Source organism: Dermacentor silvarum, chromosome 3 (genome assembly GCF_013339745.2).
Source record: "Dermacentor silvarum isolate Dsil-2018 chromosome 3, BIME_Dsil_1.4, whole genome shotgun sequence".
In the NCBI taxonomy this organism is placed as follows: Eukaryota; Metazoa; Arthropoda; class Arachnida; order Ixodida; family Ixodidae; genus Dermacentor; species Dermacentor silvarum.
This window is the reverse complement of record NC_051156.1, coordinates 90,699,226-90,706,547: the sequence shown is the minus strand read 5'-3', so window position 1 is coordinate 90,706,547 and position 7,322 is coordinate 90,699,226. Positions and strand designations below refer to the sequence as shown.

Below are 7,322 nucleotides of genomic sequence, written 5' to 3'. Positions count from 1 at the left end.
AACAGCGCGTAATGAACGCGCTGTTACTTCATACGCGCGTAACTATGAACCAACTAGCCCTCATCAAGTTGTTACTACGACAATTTAAACAACGTTAAGGCAGTAATGCATTGTCACAAACACAGGCGCGAAAAAAAATCATGATTATCAGACACTGAAACACATTCTTCCGGCAACAAATTCCAGTCTTTCACCGCATGTGGAAAGAATGATTCAGCAAAACGGTTAGTATTGCAGCTGTATTCACGCACCTTCTTTGAGTGGTCGAGTCGATTCGAGACATAAGTTTGCTCCGATAGGTAATTGCGGCTATCAATGCCTGTTTGATTATAGAATATACGGTGGAAGAACTTGAGTCTCAATTTTTTTCTTCTGGTGATTAACGTTTCCTAGACCAGCAATGCTTTTATTTCAGTGACTCTATCGAACGGGTTGTAACTATTGGAGACGAAGCGTGCAGCCTGATTTTGAAGTTTTTCTATTACTTGAATCAAATAGTCCTGATATGGGGAGCGTGGAGGCCATTCAAGACGCCACGACAAAGGAGCTGACAGCCCTGCTAAAAGAAGCATTTTCCAGCTGTTTCCAAGACCTCAAGAAGCGTTGGAAGCTGTGTATATATATACTGCAAGGGAGTCTATTTCGAAGGGGTGCTGCAGAAATTATTTCAATGTTAAACGCATTTTTAATGGACTCAGTCTCGGAACTTTACGGGCAAAGGTTATATAGATATATCTTATTGTATAGCGTGTGGTGCCGGTTGCATACCACACATCTTTTTCCGCCATTTCAAGCCATTCAGGAGTTTCACGGAGGCAGCAGTAGTTCTTAAATTCCAATTTATGGGAAATTGTGGCGCTGAAAGCAAAATGCCTCCAACTTCTGAATGCCGGGCGTGGCTATAGGGGAGCCGTGTAGGCTCCGTAATGCGAACGGGGCGCTAGTGCGGCGCCGAGTGAAAGCGTCGATTCACAGAGCCACGGCCACTCAATGAAAACAGGCGGGTCCCTTTTCATCCGACGGAGAGAACTGCTGGTGACATGTAAAAAGGGTGGGGCCGAGAGGGGGGGTATTCATGAACCCTATTTTCTGCCATTTATGCATCTCTTAGGTTCCCTGTACTGTGTAGCAAAGCGTATGCGACCCGCTGTTCAACTTTCAGCCCTAGTTGGCAGTGGTGAATGCGCACGGCCTGCTTGTTTACGACAAGGTTCGAGCATGGCCCCCTAAGTATTTTGGTTGTGCACTCCTTTCCCATCGCTGAAAATCCGGACCTTCAATATTAAATATGGATCATGCTGTTATTTTCCGAGAAATTCCTACTAAGCACATTGAACAGCGTTTCCACTTTTCTTGATCTTTCAGCGATATATTCTCACTCATCGCATGGAGATGTGTATGTCCCTGCTACAACACCAAACTTTTGTGGCGTTTTCCAAAAATAAATTTCATTGTAAAAAAGCATCAAATTTCTACTACGCCTAAGCTAATAATAATAACAATAATAATGTTCATAATGCAATTAACCTTCACGAACATGGTACAGTCGCGAACAATGCGGAAGAAATAAAAATTCGAAAGGTTGCTTGAGATGTGCGTTGGAATCGGCCGTATTGGTAATACTGTGGTATAATGACGAGTACAGTGCGACGCACTGTTAAAGGAAACACTCTAATGGTCTACACCCACTTTGAACGCACTCCTCCTGCAAGTACCATGAAAGGCTATCTCAATGAATGCACTGAAGAGTCCAGTGCCGCCAAATAAGGTTATCTGCTGCGAAGCTATGGGTACAGTTGGGGGACAGAAAACTTTGGACTTGTTCACCATTCGCCTGTTCCCTTAACAATAGACCATGGCTGTACAATTTTCGCCATATATTTTATCTGAGTTAACAAATGTGTGGATGTGTACTTATTCATTACGGCATCTTGAAAGCAATTTGAGTGTTTCTTTCTATATTACTCAAGGGGGTACATCTATGTTCTTCCCTAAAGCGCGTACCTGAGGGCTTGGTAAGCAGTGCCCTGCACTACTGCAAACATGACGACCCTAACATCCTAACACTACACACTCTTAGTGAAGTACCGTATAACGTCCGGCACATATGCGGTATATTTTCGTTCCAGCGTAAAGTACTGCATATAAGCAGACTTTCGAGCAATATTATGCGTGACAATAGCTGCGGCGGCTGGCTAGGCCCGCTATATGCGGCCGTGAGCGGACGCAACGCTTATGTGCAGCCCTGCAAATTTGGCGCGCAAAAAGCGCGCCAAAGCATTGAGAGAGCGTTACAAAGCAAAGGCTGTAAGGAGCGGTGGTGAGGGAAATTTTTTGAGGGAGAAAGCAAAGCGAAAGGCAAAAGGAGAGAACGAAGAGAAGCAAGTCGACGCCTCCGCGTTGCTTTGATGGCGGAGAGGAGGAAAGGCGGAGTTATATCTTTGTACCGGCGACGTTATGCGACTGTGTTCGTGTTGTGAAGTGATCTGGCCGAGTCAGTGAATGCTCTCGGTGATGTCAGTGATGTTCAAATCCACCGTTGCTACCGGAAATTGCAAAAAAAGTGGTCGCAGTTTCACCTGAAAGGCGAAGCATCAATTGCGATAGCAAATTTGTAGAGAACGATACGGAGTAATGATATTAGCTTTATCAGCTGTATAAACTTGGACATGCAGCAGCACCGGCAACACGCAGAACTATTGTCGACGCCGTCGGCGTTTTGCCCGCGTTCGCTCAAAATGCGTGCGACGTTGGTGACTGTTGCCGGAGCCTCTGATATAAATAGGCACTTGGTGCCGCAGCTAAACGTCGCCTCCCTTCCCTCCCCCTCCCGCCCTCCCCCACGGCCTCTCGCGTGTCGGAAGAAGGCGCGTTTGCTCTACATATATGGTGATTGTAAAGGAGGAAAGAGGCGCCTACTTCTGCAGCCCTTAAGCGAGCACGGCGCAGAACGCGCGTTTGTTCTCCGCCGTGCGTTCACTCCCCGTGAAAGCGCGCGCCCCTCGCGCCCTTTCACTCGCACATACAGCGTTCGGCGCGCGGCGACGATTTCATCTCCATTGACGTCATACGGAACCTCACGGTGACGGCGACGGCGACGGCTAAATTCTGCCTTTGAGTGTCCATATAATTGCTATCGCAATAAAAGAAGTGCAACTTCGTCAGCTACGACGACCACATGGGCGGTCAGCGGCGGCGGGCCGCCATGTGCGCTGGATCGGCGGGCCCAGTAGTGCGTGCTGTAGAGCTGCGAACCTGTGCCTATTTGGAAGGTCGATTTTTGCTTCGAATCCCGGCCACGGCGGCCGCATTTCGATGGGGGCGAAATGCGAAAACACCCGTGTACTTAGATTTAGGTGCACGTTATAGAACCCAGGTGGTCCAAATTTCCGGAGTCCCCCACTACGGCGTGCCTCATAATCAGAACTGGTTTTGGCACGTAAAACCCCATAATTTTTTTTCCTATACACTACGCTTACTAACTGCTTAATTTCTACCATTGCATTATTATGAGCCAGCAGATAACGAATGTCGGTGATTTGAATATCTGAACATGTAGTAATAATGCGAACACGCGCATTGGAAGTCTTGGCTTGTGAAGTAGCTATAACTGCAGGCAGGCTCCGTTAAGGTTTCCCCCAATGGTATGAGTTCTGGCGATTTTTTTTCTTGCGTTGTCAGGTGTCCATTTGTTGAAAATTGATGCGCGAATTTTCGGTGTAGCGTTCGTGTAGCGTTGTAACCATGAAATGTGCCTTTTCTTTTAATTCCTTTCGGGGGCTTTGCGGGATTATTTTATTGCATTTCGTAGTTGCAGTTTGTTAAACGACGACTTTATTTTGAAAAAAAATTTCTGGCGTGTTACGCACTTTCCTCTGTGTAGTGTGTCGATTTGCGTAGATTTCTGGCTTTCCTGTTCAATGCGTCGAGTTCACACAAATTCAAAGCCCGATTTAGCTAAAAGCTTGCGTGACGCGACCATACTCATATAACTCCGACGACGCAGCAGCTCCTAAGTGACGGTTAACACTAGCCGCAGGATTTGCCGCATTATCTCTCTGAGATGAGCAGTACACTCGTTACTATAAAAGGGGCGAAGTTCTATGCAACTGGCAAAATTTAAACGGCGCGACATGTCGCATCGATTGTAGCAATTCCAAGTTTTATAGCAGACGAAAAATCTGGGTTTCACTACTTGCGTCGTTCAATAATGTTTTGAGATAAAAGCGCTGCATAGCTAAAAAAACTACGAAAGAAGCAAAAGAACATTACAAGTTGGACATTTTGCTTTTGTGTGGTGATTGCTATTCAGTGTTGATTTGCGACTATGAGGTACCCACTAGCCCCAAAATAGGCCTTAATAAGACCTTTCTTGTGAGCTTATGCTTCTCGAGTTATCAAATTTCTGCATTGTCTTTTTTTTCTCGCTTAACTGACTTTTTTCTATACAGGATTAAAGTGGGAAGTCAACCAACACAAAGTCAACCAACGCAAAAGTGGGAAGTCACCCAACACCACTAGAGAAAGGGGAACCCCGGGCTCTCCATTGGAACGTTAGAGTGGACCACAGCACCGGTCAGCGAAAATCAGGCCCAAAATGGCTGTTCATTGCAGTATGGAAATATATGCTAATGATGAAGCACACGAAGAAAAAGCTCATATTTTGCCAGCTCCAAAGTGGTGTGGGGCTCAGAAAATGCAAGTGTTTACAATATTGCTCACATGCGGATGACATTGAAGCACTTACACGAGCTGTAATATAACTAGCGATAGACAAACATTCGAGAGCCTTTCACTAATTTCTGCTGATTTCAGAAGAGTGGGAAGTCACTGAGTTTAGGCGAGTGCAAATTCAAGTGCAACTGAATGCCAATAAGTGTAAAGGACATAAACGAGTGCCCCTGAGAGCCAGCTGACAATGTGGGCCAATTATTAATTACCTGTAAGTGTGAGGAAATATGACTGTGAAAAAACCATAAGCCCAAGCACATTGAGTTGATTTAGAAGAAGCCAAGTATGTGAAATGTGTTTGTACATAACGTGAAGAATGCAACTGAACGTACGTTTCTCTCTTCAGTTGCTTGCCTGAGCATTATGTGTTTGTGTATGTTGTAATGGCTTGATTACTTTGTTTACACTGTGTATGCACTCATTATATTCAGAATAATTAGGGATGGACTTTAGTGCTAATAATGCCAGTGAAATTTCAAATACAACGCTGTAACTTCGAAGGTAGGACACATTAGCATGTCATTCACAATCTCTTATGAGTTATTCACGTGTGAAGTGTGTGATATAGAATGTTCAGCTTTCTGTAGTTAATCATGGACACCTAGTTTTTATAATGCTGACACATTCTCTTGGAGGAAGGATGTAGAAAGATAGGAAGACAGGCAGGTTCACAGCGTAAATACAAGTGACTGTGCTGAGGAAGGGGTATAAAGGGAATGAAAGGAAGCAGGAGAGCCGAGATTTAAAACAGAAAGGAAGAGAATGTGTGCACATTAATGCGATTCCGTGCACTACAGCAACAACCCACATGTCAAGTAGCAGGGCAATGGTGGGGTGTTGAACACAGTCTGAACAATGATTCTCCCCCCAACAACGTGCAATTAAGCGCAGTCAAGTGTGGTTTTCTAGCCACATCGAAATGAGGGCAGTCAAATAAAAGACCTCAGATCGTTATCTTGCAGCCTCGGTAGTTTACTATTAACATTGAGATCTGTTTCGTGCAAGATCACTACTATATTGCCCTCCAACCACTATTGCACGAACATAGCCCTAAGAGGGCCAAGGTGAAGCAATTTTTGGAATTGTCTAATATTCAGTGGAATTTACTTACAGGTACCACGGTCACCTGGAGGCCCAGGAGTCATCAGGACAAATAACTCTGAATATATATGAATGATATCTAATGTGTTTGTGATGAATGGAGCAATTACGTCAAAATGATACACATCTTGAAAAATGCTCTTTTTCTCCTGTTAGCAATGCATACATAAAAACTTAACTTGGATCTCTTTGCATTCACCCAACCGCTGCGGCATGTACACAGCGTGTGCTGCAGAGGACAAAAGATTTTTTATGTTGCTTGGTTCCCAAAAGAGTTCCTCAATATTCAAATACGTACAAGGTGTGTTCGAAAAGAAACAAAACGTTTGCTTTAAAATCTTTATTACTTATTGTACAACATTTTAGGCATGTCCCCTTCAAAGTAGTCCCTTCTTCTGGCAATACACTGTTCCTATCATCTCATCCATTTTTGGAAAGCCTCCTGAAACGCTTTTTCTGGGATCACGCGTAGGTCTAGCGTAAAAACAACAGCATTGACCAAGAGAGAATTCATACAGCATGAGCGCTGAACTTGCGACGGGAGTTCACGACGCCTCCCACAGCAGCACATGTGTAGCAGTTATAGCAGTAGCAGTAGCAGCAGTAACCACTCTAGAAGCAAATGAATTTGTTTTTTGCAAGTTACAAACAAAGCTTTCATTACAAAATTTCAGTTCGAAGTTTCTATGAATTGCTAAACATTCACAAATGCACTCGAACATTATGAGAAAAATCCAGCGTGTTTTCCCACTAGTATTTTTGCTTGTGCAAATTGTGATTATCTTTTTGCAATTACTCCTTTCTTACGGGTTAGTGAAGGACGCTCCTTCATACTGCCTGTCAAACCCATTTCATGGGCAATAAATCAAGCTTAACACCGCCATTCTGAATTGAAATAGAGAACGAACCTATTCGCAGAAGCCATGGTTGATTACAGTGCTCGAAGGGATTACCTCCCTGTCTCAGCAATTTCCTCAAATGTCCTTCGACATCAAGCAGCTCCACTAAAAGGAGGCAGCGATCGAATAATATGAAGGCGCGAAAATTTAACAAAAAAGTCAATAAGGAGCGGCGATTACGCTTTTGGAGGACATCTTCAGTGATTCATCTCGAGCACTGCAAATGGGTGAGCCCATAGAACACGCTGTCGCTCGCGGAAGAGAAAAGCCCCGTGAAAAGGGGTGGTTGCTCCACTCTATAGGGGCGCCGAAGTAGTTGCGAACTATACATTGTGTTTTTTTGTCTTCGAACACTAAAAGAAAAAAAAACGACTTATTCACTCGAGTGACGTAACCACGCATAAATTATCTGCCCGGCCGGACTTCATTTGCAAGAAGTTCAAAGCAAATCACTCGCTTATTAAATGAAAAACACGAATTACCTTTTTAATTACGAATACTATGGCAAATGTTTACTTTGAAAAGTTAAGGAAAATTGTCATCAAAATGTAGTCCTGTGTTTCTATCTCTCAAAAAGGGCAAGCAGACTCA

At 44.1% G+C, this 7,322-nt stretch overlaps 1 long non-coding RNA gene across 1 annotated transcript; it reads left to right on the top strand.

Moving 5' to 3' along the window:
* Nucleotides 1-1,391: 1,391 nt before the first annotated feature.
* On the top strand, nt 1,392-6,071 carry LOC125944507 (uncharacterized). Its single transcript, XR_007466245.1, has 3 exons — nt 1,392-1,453; nt 4,452-4,575; nt 5,845-6,071. It is a non-coding gene; the product is annotated as an uncharacterized LOC125944507 (long non-coding RNA).
* The last annotated feature ends 1,251 nt before the right edge of the window (nt 6,072-7,322 follow it).